At 41.4% G+C, this 16,287-nt stretch overlaps 1 protein-coding gene across 2 annotated transcripts in view; it reads right to left on the bottom strand.

The window, feature by feature from the left end:
* Positions 1-16,287, bottom strand: part of LOC126457092 (suppressor of hairless protein) — a 210,918-nt gene that overhangs the window by 124,094 nt on the left and 70,537 nt on the right. The window contains exon 1 of one of the 2 annotated variants that reach the window (XM_050093120.1): positions 13,014-13,219. The exons of the other annotated variant lie outside the window; for it this stretch is intronic. The gene's annotated coding sequence lies outside the window, so the exon portion shown is untranslated. Of the gene's footprint in view, positions 1-13,013; positions 13,220-16,287 lie in introns of those variants that run through there. 2 annotated transcript variants of the gene reach the window in all.

Below are 16,287 nucleotides of genomic sequence, written 5' to 3'. Positions count from 1 at the left end.
TTCTATATTTGTGGCATTGTGATCGTGTAAGTGTATTGAGTGCTTCTAGGTCTGTGTTACTCCATTTCACTACTCCAAATGAGTAGGTCAATATTGGTATAGCATAAGTAATAATAGCTTTTGTCTTGTTTCTTGCTGTCAATTCTGTTTCCAGTATTTTTGTTAGTCTTTGTCTATATTTTTCTTTTCGTTCTTCCTTAATATTTGTATTATCTATTCCTATTTTTTGTCTGTATCCTAGATATTTATAGGTATCGGTTTTTCCATCGCTTCTATGCAGTCGCTGTGGTAATCCAATATGTAATCTTCTTGTTTAGTGCGTTTTCCCGTGACTATACTATTTTTCTTACATTTGTCTGTTCCAAAAGGCATATTTATATCATTGCTGAATATTTCTGTTATCTTTAGTAATTGGTTGAGTTGTTCATTTGTTGCTGCCAGTAGTTTTAGATCATCCATGTATAGCAAATGTGTGATTTTGTGTGGGTATGTTCCAGTAATATTGTATCCATAATTTGTATTATTTAGCACGTTGGATAGTGGGTTCAGAGCAAGGCAGAACCAGAAAGGACTTAATGAGTCTCCTTGGTATATTCCACGCTTAATCTGTATTGGCTGTGATGTGATATTATTTGAATTTGTTTGGATATTAAGTGTGGTTTTCCAATTTTTCATTACTACGTTTAGGAACTGTATCAATTTAGGATCTCCTTTGTATATTTCCAATATTTGTAGTAACCATGAGTGGGGTACACTATCAAAAGCTTTTTGGTAATCAATGTATGCGTAGTGTAGCGATCTTTCATTAGTTTTAGCTTGATATGTCACCTCTGCATCTATTATCAGTTGCTCTTTACATCTTCGTGCTCCTTTGCAACAGCCTTTTTGTTCTTCATTTATAATTTTGCTCTGTGTTGTATGTGTTATTAATTTCTGTGTAATGACTGACGTTAATATTTTGTATATTGTTGGTAGGCATGTTATGGGGCGATATTTAGCTGGGTTTGCTGTGCCTGCTCAATCTTTAGGTTTAAGATAAGTTATTCCATGTATAAATGTATCAGGGAATGTGTATGGGTCTGCAATGTAACTGTTAAATAATTTAGTTAGATGTGAATGTGTTGAGGTGAACTACTTTAGCCAGAAATTTGCTATTTTATCTTTTCCAGGGGCTTTCCAATTGTGAGTAGAATTAATTGCTTGGGTGACTTCATGTTGCAAAATTATCACTTCAGGCATCCGCGGTATCATCTTGTATGTGTGTGTTTCTGCTTGTATCCACCGTGCATGACTGTTATGTTGTACCGGGTTTGACTATATGTTGCTCCAGAAGTGTTCCATGTCTGTTGTGTTTGGTGGATTGTCTATTTTAATGTGTGTGTTATCTATTGTCTGGTAAAATCTCTTTTGGTTTGTGTTGAATGTTTGGTTTTGTTTCCTTCTATTTTCACTTTTTTCTTTTCATCTAATTGCTCTATCGCTTCTTGTTGTGAGATTTTACCTAACCTTTTTCGTTTTTTTTTCTGACATTTCATTTCTTATAAATTGTGTTAGCTGTCCGATGTCTTTTCTAAGTTTTTCTATTCTGATCTGTAGCCTGTGTTGCCATGCTGGTTTTGTGGGTTTCTTCTGTGTGTTGGTTGGTTCTGATCTCTGCCTAGTGTGTATATTTAGTGTAGTGAGTGCTCCTATATAAAAAAGTAGTTGTAACTCTTCCATAGTTGTGTTTTCATTTACTTTGTTGTGTATGATTGTGTTCATAGTTTTTATTGTTGTTTCGACTTGTGGTTTATTTGGCGGTCTATGCAAGAATGGTCTAATGTCTGTATTTGTGTCTTTGTATTCTATATATGTCAGCTGAAATCTTTCTTCTATATCTAACATGTGTGTCACTTCGTGTTCTATTTGTGCTTGTTCTGGTGGCTGTCTTAAGATTTCGTTTTCCTCTGATTGTTTAACTGATGCCTGTTTGTTTGTTTTGTTTGTTTGTTTGTTTGCTCTGGGATGTTTGAGTCCATTACTGTATTTTCTTCTTCTTCTTCTTCTTCTTCTTCTTCAGATTGCACATTATTTTGTTCCAGTATTTGTTGTACTTGTTGTTTGATGTTTTCTAATTCTGACTGGGGTATCCTGTTATTTTTGATTATTACACGGATCTGATCAGCTAGTCGTTGTTCTGCTAAAAACTTCAATTCTGGGTATCTGGTAATAAATGTTGCGTATACTTGTGATCGGTATCCAGTTGTGTTGGTTCCTAGGTTTGTTGCTTGGTAATAACAGAACATGAGGTGTCTATTAACTTCATCTGACCATCTCATCCCTTGTCTTTGTTTTCCTTCTAGGGTGGCCGCAGGAAGCATATCCTGCAAAACACCTCTATTTGGATTTAAATCATTTTCCAGTTGGCTAGCAGTGTCGTTACCATTGTGGGCGGGCATAGGGTTCAAGCGTCGTCCCCGACCATAACGGCGCTTGTCCGACGCTTCTTTAGTTTTGTCCTGAACCAACTAATCACACTAAAAGGGGGGGGGGGGGGTTAGCCCTATTAGTGATTTGTTCTTTTCGTCGCCTTTTACGACTGGCAGAACATACCGGAGGCCTATTCTTTTCCGGGCCTCCACGGGGTTTATTATTATTATTATTATTATTATTATTATTATTATTATTATTATTATTACTGGAAGATATTATAAAACATCGAAAGAATGTTCAATATGAGTAAACCACTTTCGTTGACGTACGTTCTTTGGAGTAAAGTTTTGGCGAGAATATTCGTATCATTTCTAGCATCTTCCAGTATGGAGTTGTACTACGGACCTCGTGTCGTTTGCATGTGATTATCTCAGAAAATTAAGCAGAATGTGGAAAACTGAAACAAATAGTCTGTGCCGTTTAATTTATTGATGTACATAGAACTATACGGAAGCCTGGAATCGTTTTTGCAAACAGGCTCTTTCATTAGAATAACTATGACAACAACGAAAGCGAGTGCTAATGGACAACCGACAGACGATAAAAGATTATGTTTAAGAAATTCAACTTAAATTCATGGTCAGTCTAACCTTTTTCTCTTATTTATTCTCAAGGTACCACAAAAGATATTTTTGAAAATTGTGAACAAAAAAAAAACTTATTTCATTAAATATGAAGATAGACCTTATCCCAAAAAAAGTTACAAAATATACCAGAACAAACTCCGGAAGTTTTATCAGTGCAGCTGCTGTTCAACCTTCATGTAATGTCTTGTCTGACGTAAAAGTCACATAAAATAAGAGACAAAGCAAAAAAATACCTGTGGAGGATTGGAGTTCCAACCGAATGATACCGAAATTCGTATCCGCCGAAGATATTTTGAAGATTCCACTCAATTATTCCAACCGCATACTGAGATAGTAAGTTTTTGGTACAATGTGGCGTGTTGCGACACCATTACAAAACCTGACATGGGAAAGAGCTGGCGTGGAATACTGATGTCTCACAAACTGCGACATGCTCGCTGACTAAAAAAAGAGTAAATCAGGAAGCGTAGAACAAGCATCTGACTACTGCAGTTTGTTATGAACAGTAGCGCCATTGACAATAAAACTCCACCGGCACTGTGGTCAAGTTTAACGCCATATTTTAAATATGTGCGACGATGCGAAACCGATTTTGTGTATGTTTTGTGAGGATGCCACATGGAATTGTTATGATCTGTTATAAAACAGATGTGAAGATAGTCATTACTGACCGTAACCGGTAGTCTAAGTACCAAACGTTCTGTGGTCACTGAAGGAAATAAAGTTATTCTACTGACACGTCACCGGCCCAGTGCACGGTGTAGCTGCAGCGCCGTCTGTCAGCGGCCGGACCCCGTCCCGAGAAGTGTTCGCGTCTAATTCGCACGAAAATAGCGCAGCTGTGGGAGCGGCCAGATACGGACGAGGTCCGGTGGGAACGCGGTCGCGTCGCCGCCGCTGCCGCTGCAGCCCTCAAGGCTGCTTTTTCAGGACGCGGGGGACACGTGGTGAGCCGGTCGCTGCCGCACCGCCGCCTCACAACTCCAAACGGTGCAAACGGAAGCGCACAAACACTGCGAGTACTTCTCCACTCTCACAAGGAGACGGCGCGACCGTGGGGTCGCGGATTTGTCCGCAATTTTGTGTGGTGAAAAAGGACCCCTAACACCTCACGTGGATAAAATATTAGGAAGCAGTGCTCGGAAAATCCCAAGAAAAATCGATCCAAAGTTTCTTAGGTGCCTTATGAGTGTAAAATGTTAGTACACCGCCGAGCCGCCGTCTGGCCTACATGGTCAGCGCTCGGACCCTTACGCCAAAGGTCTCGGGTTCGATTCCTCCTCCGGAACTTTTTTTACTCTTCTGTTGCTTGCAAAATTGCAGCGCATTGTTACAGGAGAATCGTGAAATTAATTCCCGAGAAGATTATACAAAAATTCATTCTATAATTCCCCATCAATTATCGTCAGCAACATTCCGAGACATGATTCAGTATGCCTGGTTTTACTCAAAATTGCCAGAAACTCTGAACATTTTCGTAAATGTTAATGGGGCATGCTTTTGTACAGATTTATTGCAAACGCCTTGTGATCGTAAAAAATCCGCTTTTATATCTTGCGCAACATGTCGCAAAAATTATTGCTTTGTTTGTTTTTACGATAATTACCACTGCGGTTCTTGTTTACAATTATTATATGTGTAAAAATTGAATTTTTTCCAATCGACTTTGTTATTCTGATTAAAAAGGCAATGTTTCTCCTCGTATACTTTACAATGAAAAGTGGAAAACCCACCGCCAGGAATTGTGTTGTTGGACAAAAAGAAAATAATTTTTATTCCATAATGAAACTAATTTGTTAAATTTCTGAATAATTGATGGAATAACCACAGAAAATGAAACAAGAAAAAAAGTGCCAGAGGAGGAATCGAACACGAGACCTCTGGCGTAAGAATCTGAGCCCTGAACACCTAGGCCAGACGGCGGCTCGGCAGTGTACTAGCATTTTATACTCATAAGGCACCTAAAAAACTTTGGACTGATTTTTCCAGGGATTTTCCGGGTAGTGCGTCCTAATATTTTAACCACGTGAGGTGTTAGACAAAATTGCGGACAAATCCCCGACCCCACGGCCGTGCCGTCTCCTTGTCAGTGTTTCACGCCAGCACAGAAGACCTCACGTTAATACCATGTAACTTGATAACGGCCTTAATTCGGCGATGAATTGAGTCTTCTAGTACTCCAAATCGAGCTGCAGCAAGCCACTGACGATTAGATCCTGGACAGTTGACAAACTGCTGGCATATTACTTGCTACGTGACACTCGCTGTTCCAACTAATCTCTGAAAGAAAACATCTCCCACTGCATCCGGCCGACTGGTACAAAAACCGTATAAATATTATTTATGTATATAACAGTGTTGGTGGCGAAAATATTGCTTTAACGACGCGTTTCGCCTTTGTAGGGTATCATCACATTATCAGGATTGAGAGACATTCGTAGAACTGTTATGCGCACGCACAGATCGAGCTATCCGGGGCATGTTGCCTCTGATACAGTCATAACTGCAGGTGCAGTGGTGCAGCGATAGGACCACACTTACAGAATTGCAAACTTCTTTTTTCACTGAGCTTTACTCAGAAGCACATGCATAGTTCTACAAATGTCTCTCATTCCATAACAATTTGATGATGCCCTACAAAGGCAATATTTTCGCAACGAAGACTTTTATTTGAAAATAGTCTCTGGTACGTTCAATCGAATTTACATCGAGTGATTTGGCTGAGCAGTCGAGGTGCGATAGCGTGCCTCAGTGTTCGTCAAACCGGGAACTTATGCGTGCAGTCCTTTGGAAATGGCTGTTGTCTTGAAAGGTGACAGTGTCCACAACATACTCATCATGAAGATGCAGAAGAAAGGCCAACATTTGGTCACAGAGAGTGCTGACATAGTCGTCCTGGTTCATGTTCAGCGGAACCTGAATGAATGGTCCTCATTAGCATGACACAACCACCTCCAACCTAAACTATACACTGCACACTGGCGGTTAAACGCCTCGTTGGGCTGTCAATGCACTCTACGCCCTACATCACTTGAAAAGGGGCAAAAACACTGCTCGTCGGAACACACTAGACGCCCCGAGTCAGACACTGTCTGGTTTCTGCATTGCTTCGTCCCCTGAAGACTTACAGCTATATGTGTCGGTATCACCAATGGCCTTTAGTCAGGATGTAGATCTCTTCGCAATGACGCTCGGAAACTTGTTTAGATGGATCTGCATTCACTGAGCCGGCCGGTGTGGCCGAGCGGTTCTACGCGCTTCAGTCTGGAACCGCGCGACCGCTACGGTCGCAAGTTCGAATTCTGCCTCGGGCATGGATGTGTGTGATGTCCTCAGGTTAGTTAGGTTTAAGTAGTTCTAAGTTCTAGGGGACTGATGGCCTCGGATGTTAAGTCCCATAGTGCTCAGAGCCATTTGAACCATTTTTTTTCCCCCATTCACTGACAGCGGCAATTCAAGGTGGGTTTAAAACAGACTGTCTTTGATACGGCGTGACGCTCTTCTCCGGTTCCTGTCGATTTGCTTCTTTTTGTGACCAATGATCGTAAGCAGTGTTACATGGCTGAGAACGGTACACCATTTCTTGTACATAGTTTGACAAGCCTCACTGATATCCCACCAATGCGGACAGTATCATTCACTGTGGTCAGGACACGTCGCAACACAATTGCTTCTTTCTGTCGTCGTGTTACAGCTCTATATCGACCAACCTTACTGCACTGATGCATTTTAAACTATTGCAAAATACACATTATTTTAACCTACGTTAGTGGCAGAGGATCATAGGACCGCCTTGCAACAGTTATACACCATCTACAACGCTCCAAATCAACTATTGTGCTCTTGTACGGGGGTGGGGGGTGGCGACTAATACCTTATTATGCTAATCTAGTTTCAATCTTTGTTTTTGGATCTAAGACAAAGGAGGAAATCTTCCTTATCCTGACCTCTGCAATGGCCCACAGTGACCAAAAAAACAATCTAGATATCTACGTCCGCCGATTGTCGTGTCACGATTGAATACTTATGTTTATTTGAATTAATGTGTTGAGATTCTGAAACAATTTGTCCGTACTAGAGGACGTGACTAGCATAGAGACCGTTACCAAACAATTCAGTTTCTTCCAAAGGAAATCGCCAAGCTAGGTAGTGCAGCGATTAAGAAACTTGACTCACAATCGGCAGGACGGTTGTTCGGATCCTCATCCGGTAATACAGAGTTAGATTCTCCGTGGTGTTCTCCATCCTTAAATTGAAGATGAACGCCAAGATGGTCGATTTCCTTCCCGATTCGTACCCAGTACGACCATATGCTCTGCCTCTCTGATCTCGTCTTCGACGGGACTTTAAACCAGAGTATTCCTTCCTTCGCAAGAAAGCGTGCACAGTCTGAGAAAGCACAGTTTTAAACGGTTCTTATTTGATCATCTCTATTGCCTTCGAGCGTAGTGAATAGTAACAAACAGGATTTAGACGCTACAACTACTACAGATACTTATTTTATGGTACAGACTCGGACACACCAAGAGAATTATTTCTATGGAAACTTCCACGCTAGCAATCTGTATCACCTGTAGTCATCTTTGTTCTTTGTGAAACTCTGAAGATTTAGAAACTAACTGGATGTAGCGTCGAAACAAGATTAAGTCTCCGATGGTTTCTGTATGTCAATGCTGTCTCATTCTTACCGCTAATTTCGACGATGTTTGATACACGACGAACGAAGGATACAAAAGGTTAATACACTTATGTACGTGTGTTATAAACAACTGTCTCCACTATCTGCTAGAATATTCCTACCACGTAAACTATGTTAATGTTGCAGAGTTGTGTCATTAAAACATTGTCTATTGTTACGAAATTAAAAGCACACTGCTTCCGGTTGTTATAAAATGCAATGGTGCAAATGGAGAATGAAGTATAATAGTCACATTCATGTAAAAAATTTTCACGTTGCGCTGTCATTTGTGTTGTTAACACATTAAAACAATAGGAGACAAGAATTTCGTTAAAATGTCACCCTGGTTTCCACGGTTACAGAGAGATGGAGCTAAGATCTGGAAGCTAAAAGCTAATCATCTGGCGTCCACACGACTTCTGTGTTAAAATGGTAAGGGGCGAAAGTTAAGATTTTCAAGTGCTGTCGACATGGAGGTTTTTAGATACATTAAACACTTGATCCGAAATCACGCTGCATTCTGTAAGTGGTTAGGATTTTCCTGTTAAAAGAGTGGTGCAGATTCCTTGTCAGCTGCTTCCAGGTGTTTAACAGCTGTTGCGGGTATTATTGTTTGCCCTGTTGTCCAGTACTCACCTCTAGCGCATTCCTTTTTTCTTTCAACCTTCATAGCTTTTTCTCTGATTGGTTCTTTTCATAAATTTTCCTGATTACTTTTCGGTCTTCCCAGACCAATTAACTTCTTCCCTCGATTTGAGTCTTTCGGTACAGTTTCTATATTCGTCTGTTAGTATCAGTATACCGCTACTCCCATTTGACGACAGAAACCCCACAATGTGAGAAATTACGTAGCTAAACGTTAATTGGACCAACAAGCGTAGCTGTTTTCTTTGCAACTATAATAAAATTAAGAACAATGTGAAACCCTCCCGTGATTGCAGTGAAGAGAATCCCTACAAATGCCTGGTTCGCCGTACGGCACCAATCTTACCAGTACGCTATTTGCATAAACCGTACTGGACAGCCCAGCAACAGCGTGCTACGATTTAGGTGTGATAGTGAAATACAAGCGGCCAGACGAGAAACTCAAAGTCGGTACGAGCCGATACAAATTTAGTACAATAATCTTTGTAACATATCACTTCAAATGCAACATCATGTGAAAAACGTTGATGCATTGTATACACAAACATAACTATAGGCGTACTAGGCTGAACGGTCCCAGTTATTTAAAAAGGGACGAAGCAACCCAAGTGGGTATCGCGTTTGATTTCTGTTAGCAATTGATTAAAATGACCCTCAGAAATCTACGTATCGACGTCTACAGCACGCTGGCCAGCTGGTAGGCATGTTGCTAGTGGTTTTACATAGCGATGATGACATTACGAAAAGATAGGTACACTACATTACAAACTTTCAGATTAAAAGATGCGCCAGCAGCCTATTTGCTGTAGTGAGCACTGACCCATATGAAGAATTTCTTACCTGGATCTTATCCCTTTAGTGATAGCACGATTTCTAAACAAAACATGCGGCACAACTAACACACTTTATTTACATCAGCTACAGCTAGATAAGAACAACATAATGATAATAATTATGAAATAACTTTTATTGCAGTCATACTCTCAGCACACTTTGTATAGCTATAAAGAGGTTAGACTAATTTCAATCATATTCAGATGGCCACATTTCTCAACTCTCTCCGCCTGATCTGCTTCGTATATGACTGCAGTAAATAAAATTTCATAACATGTAATTCTACCAGCAGTTTTAAGACACAAATACTAGACACTTTAAAAGGTAAATGCATTTGTGGGGAGACAACGGAGACAGCGGACTCCCGTCGGGAATGTCCACTCCGCCGTCTCCCAGTTGCTCTCGCATGGCGTCCACATTGCCAGCCTCTAGGACAACGAGGCCAGACCCGGCACGTGCCATGCTTATAGGAAAAGCTCAACTCAGTGAACGTAAACTTAGGGGAAGGGGTAAAGAGAAGGGCTCTTACGCGAACCACGCATGAGCGACGGATCCCCACAATCTGTGGCCAGGCCATGTGATATGTCCGTAAATGGCACGCGTGTGTGAGTATCGCAGCGGTAGATCGCCGATCGCTCGCAGTTCCCAAGCAATATGATGTATAGCATACTACAAAAGTTACGCGTGGCAATATGGTTGTCTGTCTAGAGGCTCGTTTGTCTAGTACTTTAGTTATTGATAGTTTAGGTTTCATTGCGTAGAGTACTAACTTTACTTAGAATAGATTTTTTTATTCAGGGAGCACGAACCACTCAGAAAAGTGAAGCTGGAGGAGGCGGTGTTGCCGATTATTTTAACAAGGAATACAAATACAAAAACATCCATTCGCTTAGATTTTTGCAATAAGCAGCATTTTGAAGCTAGCGCACTAGAAGTAAAAATAATGGGGCGTTCGTGATAATAGTCGTAATATACTGGACCACCTCTGCCGTATTTTGAGATACTTATGAAACAATTAGACGCTTTACTGTTTTTAACTTCTAACAGAATGAGGTAACATTAAGTGGACATTTCAATTTAAGCGTTTGAGACGTACCTACTGTACATCACCTTTCAAAAAAGAAAAACATACTTCTACAGCAATAATCTTTGAGACAGACTATGAACCCTCAGACTTCAAGAAAAGCGTGATAATTCCTATTCCAAAGACGGCACGAGATGACAGGTTTGAACATTACCGAAACGTAGTTGCAAAATACTGACATGAATTATTTACATGAGACTGGAAAAAGTGGTAGAAGACGACCTCGGGGAAGGTTAGGCTAGATTCTGCAAAAATGTACGAACACAGGACGTGATGTGACCCTGCGATTTACCTTGTAAAGATACTGAAGAAAGGCGTTTGTATATTTAGGTAACGCTTCTGATAATGCTTACTGGAATAAACTCTATGAAGTTCTGTATGTAGCTTGAATAAAATACGGTGGACGAAAAGTTATCTACAAATTTTAGAGATATCAGAGAGCAGTTACATAAGTCAAGGGACATGAGAGAGAGAGAGAGAGAGAGAGAGAGAGAGAGAGAGAGAGAGAGAGAGAGAGAGAGAGAGAGAGTGGTTGAGAAGGCAGTGAGACAGGGTTGTACCTATCCCCGACATTATTCAATCTGTACACTGAGGAAGCAGTGAATGAAGCCGAGGAGAAATTTGGAAAGGCAATTTTAAGTGCCGGTAGAAAAAAAATTTAAAAATTTGATGTTTGGCCACGACGTTGTGATTGTGTCAGAGACTACAAATTACTTTGAAGAGCAGTTGTAGCAATAGCCAGCGTCATGAGGTTATAACGTTAACATCAAGGACATAAAACATTGGTAATGGATTGTACTCCAATTAAATCACATGATAATGAAGTAATTAGGTTAGGTAATGAGACACGAAAAAGAGATCAGTTTATTCACCTGGGCAGCAAAATAACTGAAGATGACCGAGGTAAAGGTGACATAACATGGAGACCGGCAATTGCAAGAAAAATGTTTCCAGAAGAGAGAAATTTGTTAATATCTAGTGTAAAGTTAAAATGGTAGGAAATCTTTTCTGAGAAATATTTGTCTGGAGTGTAGGCTTGAGCAGTAGTGAAACTTGGATGATGAACAGTACTGACAAGAAGACAACAGAAGCTTTTGAAATGAGGCGCTATGAAAGAAGGCTGAAGATTAGAAGTGTTGACCGAATAACTAATCAGGGGGCAGTGAATCAAACTGGGGAGAGAAGGAAGATATGGCACAGCTTCACTAATAGACAGACAGGTTGATTGGACACATCCACCCCGAGGCACCAAAGGATCATCTGTTTGGTAATGGAAGTTTGAGGGGAATAATTCTAGGAAACACCAAAGCTTAATTATAATAAGCAGGTTCAAATGGATGCAGGCTGCTGTAGTTGTGCAGAGATGAAGTGATAGCGCCGGCCGAAATGGCCGTGCGGTTAAAGGCGCTGCAGTCTGGACCCGCAAGACCGCTACGGTCGCAGGTTCGAATCCTGCCTCGGGCATGGATGTTTGTGATGTCCTTAGGTTAGTTAGGTTTAACTAGTTCTAAGTTCTAGGGGACTAATGACCTCAGCAGTTGAGTCCCATAGTGCTCAGAGCCGCCGGCCGTGGTGGTCTCGCGGTTAAGGCGCTCAGTCCGGAACCGCGCGACTGCTACGGTCGCAGGTTCGAATCCTGCCTCGGGCATGGATGTGTGTGATGTCCTTAGGTTAGTTAGGTTTAAGTAGTTCTAAGTTCTAGGGGACTGATGACCACAAAAGTTAAGTCCCATAGTGCTCAGAGCCATTTTGCTCAGAGCCATTTGAAGTGATAGCTCAGGATTGACCAGCTGCACCAATTGCCTTCGCACAACAATAACAACAAATACTTATAATTCCCTTATCATTTCACGTAATTTAATTCCTTCACATATAATTTATAAAATTAGTCATGGAAACGACAAGTTTTGCTATTTTATAACATTTCTATCGATGCATTGAAACTGCAAAATCAGAAGGTAAATACTTGTAATTAAGCTATAAGACTAATAAGTGAGAAAAGAATTAAATATTTTGAAATGTAATTGCAAAATACAAACTGGAAAGATGCGACGTACACAATACACTTGGTGTACATGAAGATGGAAATATTTCAGTAACACAGCTACTGTTCCCAAACCGTTTAACACATCTCAATGTACGCTTCTTATATTTTTCCCTGATAGAATTGAACATAAAAAAAGACGAAACTACACTGCATCTAATAGCGCAATTTCTATAGAAGAACTTAAAACCACAGTTGCGCTCGAAATACTGGTCGAAATTGCTAGGTAAATCGCTCGTGTGTTGCGGAATCGACGCGAGCGATTGACTGGCAACGATTTATCGCTCGTGTATGGGCCCTTTATAAAATATGCGAAGGTACTAATCAGAATTGGGGAGAAGAGAGATTAATGGCGTAACTTGATTAAAAGAAGGGGTCGGTTGATACGACACATTCTGGAACATCATCAGGAGATCCCTAGCTTAGTACTGGAGGCAAGCGTGGGGGTAAAAATTGTAGTGGGGGACCACGAGATGAATACAGTAAATAGGTTCAAAAGAATGTAGGTTGCAGTAGCAATTCGGAGATGATGAGGCTTGCGCAGCATAGAGTAGCGTTTAGAGCGGCATCAAACAAGTCTTCGGACTGACGACGACACCAAGATGATATTTAAAGATAGGCCGCTTCCGCTCTGAGCGACAGACTTGTGTTTACGCACAGCGGTCGTACCTGTTGCGCGGCTAATCCACGTCCGAAGCTTGCCTAATGCGCTGCGCTCTTCATTCCGGGCCTCTTGTCCACGGCGAGGGCGCTGCGGCTCGACTGTGCCAGTGGGCAGGTAGCGGGCGACCGCTAAGGAGCCAAGCCTCCCTCAGCGAGCGGTAGCCACACTGCCGCTGCGGCCAAGCTCTCGCGGGCAGTACGGCGCTCGCCTCGGCCAGAGACCGAATGGCACATCGGACTCAACGAGAACCCGCTCGCCTTACGTAAGTGCCATGCGCCTAGTAGTAACACAAACCGCGCTGCAAAAACGCCGCCGCTCGGTTTTACTGTGCCTCGCAGTACAGACGTCGGCCTACCCAGTCAGGCGCAATACACAGCTTCCAGTCTTCAGGAAGCCTCTACGGACTGACCCTATCCGATTTCCTCATACTTACAAGAGTTCAAGGTCCCTGCCTGGACATTTCTGAAAGCAGTGCGACTCGATTCCTTAAAATACTTTTAACATTTCCAAGCGCTATTTAAATACAAGAAACGACGTAGTCCTGCGTTGTGTGCATAGCGTCCTATTCATGTAATTGGTAGTTGGTACGACTCTTCTTAAAAGCAACTTTATTTTTAAATTTGTCTGAATTCTATATTATGAAACTGAGATGGTAATTAATAAATACTTAATACTATTTTTTTAAATTGTGACTCTGCGGCATGATCCAGACAAGCGAGCAAAAAGCCTCGAGTTTGATTCTCTGCTGCTCCTATGATTTTTACCTCTCAATTATCAGTCTTTACCTCTGGTAATGTTTCTTAATATGAAAAATTTGGGTTATAGCATGGTTTGTAATGCAACCTTTGGGTTAACTTTTGTTTTAATTTGTTAAAAAAAACTTTTTTTAGCATGAAAACACGAGTATTCAAAAGAAATTAAAATGTATGTAGGCCTATGTATACATGTCCGAAAGAACAGACACCCCATATACGAGGGTTGGAACTTTAATAGTGGCAACTATTTATTTACAGCTCGTACAAAATATGTGTGTGTTTCAAAGTTTTACTGACCTTCAAAGTAGTCACCAGCATTGTGTATAATCCGTTGCTAGCGATGTGGAAGTCGTAGGATACTCTTAGCAGTGCCAGTTGTGTTGACGGTTCGAGCGGCGCGGTCTATTGCCCGACGAATTTGTAGCAGTTCTGAAGCGAATGCCGTGAAGTGTTTCCTTCAGTTTAGAAATCCAGTTGAATTCATGAGGGCTTAAGTCAGGGGAGTGCAATAGGTGGTATAGCACTTAGCAGCCCCATCAGTCAAACAAATCAGTAACAGCTTGCACTGTACGCGCTTGAGCATTGTCCTGCAAAATGATGGTCAGGTCCTGCAGAAGGTGTCATCACTTCTGTCTATATCCTGTTCTTTTTGGAACACAACCTACGACCAGCTTCCACCTCCCAAACTACATAGATCCTTTCCTGCTTGCCTTGAGAAACTAGTACCACTGGAAAAAGGATACTGCTAAGAAATGTTTTAGCCACGGCTTAGGGGACTGTGTTAACAGGTATTAATGAAGTTCTGATAATTTTCGCCTTACAGTTATCTACGATCAATTTGCCACCCAGAAACAAGCGTGAAATGATGACCACAAGATTTTGGAGTTAAAAGTGAGCGTTTTTGGTGGTATTCCGAAGGATGGGATATCGTTTTGCACAGCAGGAGCCGTATGTCATGTTACATGGATGAAAAAGGCAACTGACGTATGCAGGATCTACTTCTTTCAACAACAGTTCAAACTCTCATGGGGAGTGGAACTATTTTGCTCGAATATATGTATGAGCAAACATGTCACCAGAAAACAATATCACGGCATCTTATTAATGCGCCAACTGATAAACAGCCAAAATAGTAACCTGGAAATCTGTATCGATGCTGGGAAAAGTTTTTTAGCCCTCTTTGGTATTTGCGTCCTGAAACTGTGTCTCTATCATTTGGTGGTGTTTTCAGGAGATTAGGCAAAATACGGCGCAGGTGATGCTGTAAGCAGAGAAAGGAGAGGAAGAAGAAAACAATAACGCCTGAAGACGTAAATTTTTCATCAAAGCGAGTTTTCACTACAAACATTGATTTCTCGTCTTTTATAACTCCCGCTACTAAACCTTTTTTTAGGACAGGGTTATTCGACAAAGACACTTTAAACATCGATGGACGATCCTGGTAAGAAAAAAGGAATTAAAAATGCTCAAAAGGAAGTTGTGGACGACTTTGCGCAGTGAAGTATTAAACTCAAAGACTAACTCAAAAACTACAAGAACTATGAGTCTACAATGAAACCATTAAGGCGGATGAGTAGCAAAAACAATACTGCAACGTTCGAATATAGTATTACTGAGGTGCATCTTGACACAATATGTCGATTAAAATCCAGGCGTAGCGTTGCAATACGATATGGAGTCATGTTGGTACTAGGGGAAGTGAATGCTAAACTTCTTTTTATTGGTGCAATTTTGGGAAGGTGCAGCTCATCCACGGAGAAAATCGCTTATAGAACGCTAGTGCAACGCATTCTTGGGTACTGTACGAGTTTTTGGGATCCCCACCAAGTCGGACTGAAGGCAGACATCAACAATGCAGAGGCGTACTACTAGATTTGTTATCGGTAGGATCGATCAGCACTGAAGTATTATGCAAATGCTACGTGAACTCCAATATGAATCCCTGGAGGGAAGACGACGCTCCAAGGAAATGACTAGTAGGTTGGTACAAGGTACCCTCCTCCAAGATGGTCTGCGGAGTATGTATGTAGATGCAGACATTATGAAAATAAGCAGAACAAGAGGGCAAGAACATGTCTGCTTGTGATTAAAAACACATAGTTTTACTGCCGCTCTATGCAATTCGGTGTGGGCGGGGAAAGGAGACAGAATATCAATGTAAAAACCTGCTGATCTGTGAGAGAGAAAATTCGATTAAGAGCTCGGTTAAAATGGAAGCTGATGTTTGCCACTGTCTTCACTACCATGTAGTTACCAGGCAAGAGCTAGTTACATCGCTTAAAACTAGGCGTACTGCGCCAAAACTGAGGTGACTGTTTGCAATCTCAGGAACGCTCGCGAACGGCCGCTCGGCTTCTGGCCAGAGAAGCGGCCATGCGTAGCGTAAGGTTATGGCGACTGAGGGCCTCTGGCTGATGTGCCAAGATCAACATGCCAGAGAATGGCTGGCTCAGTTGTTTGATGATTTAGTAATAGCTCTCATAACAAAACAAAGAAATTTTGTTGTCAACCAAAACTTTGATTC

This window comes from Schistocerca serialis, chromosome 2 (genome assembly GCF_023864345.2).
Source record: "Schistocerca serialis cubense isolate TAMUIC-IGC-003099 chromosome 2, iqSchSeri2.2, whole genome shotgun sequence".
NCBI lineage: Eukaryota > Metazoa > Arthropoda > Insecta > Orthoptera > Acrididae > Schistocerca > Schistocerca serialis.
This window is presented reverse-complemented; position numbering and strand designations above follow the sequence as displayed.